Below are 3,818 nucleotides of genomic sequence, written 5' to 3' on the forward strand. Positions count from 1 at the left end.
GCAATGTACATTTGAGAATGTAAAGGCAATTTGATGGAAAGAACTTGAAATTCAAGACAGGAAAAGGATGGAGAGGTAAGTAAAGACTAAGTTGAGAAGGGCTGTCCAATCCACTGAAAATGTTTGGGCTTTAGCCTCAGAGCAATATGGTTAAGCAGAAGAGTGACAAGGTAAAGACTGATGCTGGATGAATCCCTCAACGGTTGTGTACCCCAGTTCTCATAAAAGAAGCAGCATAGTAGATGTTTTGAAAAGTGCAAGGACTTGAAGTCAAAATGTCACAGGTTCTGCTTCTAGCTCCCCCACCCGGTGCACCAGGGGAAGCTCGTGTACTTACCAGATAGAAAGAATATATACCAACCGCTGGTGAGCTGGTGGGGAAGAGGAAATTGTCATCCCTGCTGATGGTACAGAAAACCAATGAGCAATTAAAACTGTCTTGTCAGGGATCTGGACAAAAGTTTTGAGAAGTGCTACAAGCATGCATTCTCTTGTTCCCTGAAAGAAAAAGATGAATGCTAATAATCAGCTTCAAAAATGTTCAAGACGCTGTTTATAAATGCCCAAAATGTGATTTAAGTAATTGATGACTAGACAGTCTTCACATTTTTTATCTGATCCAGGTCCATTTGGCTTTTTGTATTTAAACAAGATTGGGTCCACCACTCATCTCAGACACATTGAAGACCTTGTGACTTAAATTCCAATTATCTCCAGTGATTCTTATTCTCCTAGGGGTCTCTGGCTGCAAATTCGGTTTAATTCTCCATTCATACTCTGTGTTTTACCCCACCCCTACTGTCTCTTTTCTACAATGTCCACCTGTGTGACACAACCCAGCCCAAATATCCTATGATTTTAAAGGTACTAGGGCCCCAGGTAAGGAGCATGGTCAGCTTTTACTGAGGGATTGGGCAGGAGAGAAATTGATATCCCAGCAGAAAGGCACCTTCTGTGCTTTCATAGTCCCTCATTCTAAGCTTCTTTTCAATTAATTTGCTTTTATTTTCCAAGATTCCTTATTCTTCAGTTCCATTTCAGCTTCCTACTCTGCAACTATTTCTCTTTCCTTATATTTTCCCACATTCATCTAGCTTACTATTTCTCAGTGCTTACCCTTAGCCTAATCAGAGACTAACCATGAATATTTTGTACTCAGGGCGTTCCTTGTTAATCACTCAGAAGTGTCACCAGGCCTTGGATGAAGATTCTCCCCATTTCTTGACTCCCTTGTGGTGGAGGTGAGCAGAAGGAAGCAGTAGAAGGATTTATTTTCTTACTTATATACAGTATACAACCATCTTCCATTTTGGAAAGTAAAGGAGGAATAATAATTGTTTGCATTTTAATACTCTTACAACCCTTGAAAATAATCTCAGTGTCCAGACCTTAGAGCATGGTACAGTCATGGAATGTAACACAATGCAACCATTAAGGTGATACTGTAAAGCAGACATGGATTGTTTCGAGGTAAATATGCAGATGTATATGATAAGAGTAACCATGAACTATAAGGTAGTATACTACACTGCCTTTTAAAATGTATTTTCACTTGTATGCATGCAAGAAAAGTGGTTATGTCTAGAGTAGTCTTTGTCAGTGAAAGTGATTTCCCCCCTAGGGGGCATTTGGCAGTGTGGCATGACCCTTTTTTGATCATTACAAATAAGGAAGAAGAATGTGCTAATGACAGCTAGCACACAGGGTCTTTGATGCTGCTAAACTCCCGGCAGTGTGTAGGTTAGCCCTAACAATAAAGCATTATCCAGCTCAAAGTATCAAGACTGACCCAATCTACTGTAGATGATGGCTTTATGGAAAATTAAAACTTTCTCTTTACTTGTCTGTACTTTCTATTTTTCTAAAGTGAGCGTATATAGATTTTATCTGATTTTTTAAAGGTACATTAAGTGAGTACTTCTGAAATGGATCTGGAGTGAACACCTGCATTTTTGCTATGAAATAAAAGCACTTTAGTATAGTGTCTTAGGTTCATTTCCAACCACACTCCCTCTAAAATCACTTCTTTAAATTGGGGACCCACTACTCCAGAAGTAGCAGTTGACTTCTTCACCAGCTACGCTAATACTTATGCTGTGTAACATGACCTAGTCTCTGGACACTGTCATTCTGAATTTGGTGATGTGCTGGTAACTGAAACAAGTAGCTTACCTGAACTAAGGAGGTAGAGCAAATGTCTGGTCAGAAGAGACAGGGTGTCTGGCACATCCAGGGTTCCAGGTTGCTGATCCTCCATTCATGGAGGTCCTTTACATTGTCTCAGAAAACCTTTGCAAAGGAATTATTCTTGTCATCAAAGAGTGTTTGCTTGGAAGTTTAATCACTTGAAGAAGTGGTTTATTGCCCCCATAGACTCATCTGCTGTGAATATTAGTCCTAATTAGTAGCTGAAATAGTGATGAGTTAGCAGAACTTCTGTGTTTGATGCTGTGGTTTTGGGGCCAGCATTCATAGTTGAAAAGAAAAAAGCAAACAACTTTGCCATGTCATGAATCCTTTTTCCTAATTCCCAGGGAGCTGAAAGGCCTTTGGGGGTCTGCTTTATCCTTTGACCCTCAAACTACTGGAAATTTAGAGGTTATAGAAATGACTCATATGGTGGGAAAAGTGAATCCCACAGTTATAAGGGGCTCTGGTAGATTTTCCAAGGGGGAATGAGCCTCCTTGTGAATAGTCTAGCTTCTCATGATGGAATAAACAAAATCTCTCAGAAAGAAGAGTTTTTCCCTTTTGCCCAAGAATAGCAGGCTTTCTCTGAAAGTAGCATGGGTTAGGTGATCCCCACTGCCACCAATTTGGCTGGAGGAGACAGAGATCTGAGACTGCCAATGAGTAGTTCAGAAGAAAAATGATGGTAGAAACTAAGAGAGACTGAAGTTAGAAGATGTCAGCTAAGGAAGGAGCTGATGTCTTCCAAGGTTTTGGAAGAAAAGAATATAGGAAACATTGGGACTCATCCTGCCTGAAAGGCTTGTCCTCAAACGATTTTGGTTATCCACCATCTGCCATGGATGTGAGAGAAGAGACGCACCTGATCTCAAAGGCACCAGTGAACAGCGCCCTCTACTTCCGTTCCCTGAAGACGCCCTCGGAGCTTCTGTTCTGCTCCTTTCCATTGTCTTTCTGGGAGGAGTCACTACCAGTTGTCTCTGGTGGTACAGTCCACGTGGAGCAAGGCTCTGGCTTCCTTTACTCTATGCAAACGTCACTTGTTTCCCAGGAGACAGAACTAATAAGAATATTCTAGAGGGAAGCAAAAGAAACTGTTGGCAGCCTAAAGATATGAGGACTTATTTTAGAAGCTCCCGAGTAAAGACAGCATTTATATCCGGGCTCAACCCCTTAAATGGGGGAGGTCGATGTAACTCTGCAGAGCTCAGGTTGGGAAGGAAGAGTGTCGGTTTCTCACTAGTAGAACTGGGCCAGGTCCCTTCTAACTTAGATTTCTGTTTTACTTACGGCATTTATGAATAGCACAGAGCAACAAAAACAACATCCAAGAATAAAAAAAGAAAGAAAGAAAATTGCTAAACTTACGGGTACTCTCTGGAGACTTGAGTTCTCCTCCCCTCCCCTTTTTCTCTGTCTCAAGCGGTTGCTATGTGAGGAAGTCATTCTGTCCAGACTGTGAACTATAACAACAGCCCGGAACTTTTCCATTGTACTGACAGGGGAGAAAAAGTCCCGGAGGAAGCAATATTAGTCAGTATTTAGTCACACTTGAGAACAATGGGATAGTTTAGGTTGGCTCAGCATCACATATTGTGATCTCTTTATGGCCAAGATGAAGCCCTTTC

The 3,818-nt window shown here is 41.3% G+C and overlaps 1 long non-coding RNA gene across 1 annotated transcript; it reads right to left on the reverse strand.

The window, feature by feature from the left end:
- Positions 1–330: 330 nt before the first annotated feature.
- LOC102020125 lies at positions 331–3,245 on the reverse strand. The gene is made up of 3 exons (XR_260723.2): positions 3,053–3,245; positions 2,173–2,289; positions 331–498 (listed from the first exon to the last, which is right to left on the reverse strand). It is a non-coding gene; the product is annotated as an uncharacterized LOC102020125 (long non-coding RNA).
- Between the last annotated feature and the right edge of the window lie 573 nt (positions 3,246–3,818).

The sequence above is a fragment of the Chinchilla lanigera genome, unplaced genomic scaffold (assembly GCF_000276665.1).
Source record: "Chinchilla lanigera isolate Chin_1 unplaced genomic scaffold, ChiLan1.0 scaffold00019, whole genome shotgun sequence".
NCBI lineage: Eukaryota > Metazoa > Chordata > Mammalia > Rodentia > Chinchillidae > Chinchilla > Chinchilla lanigera.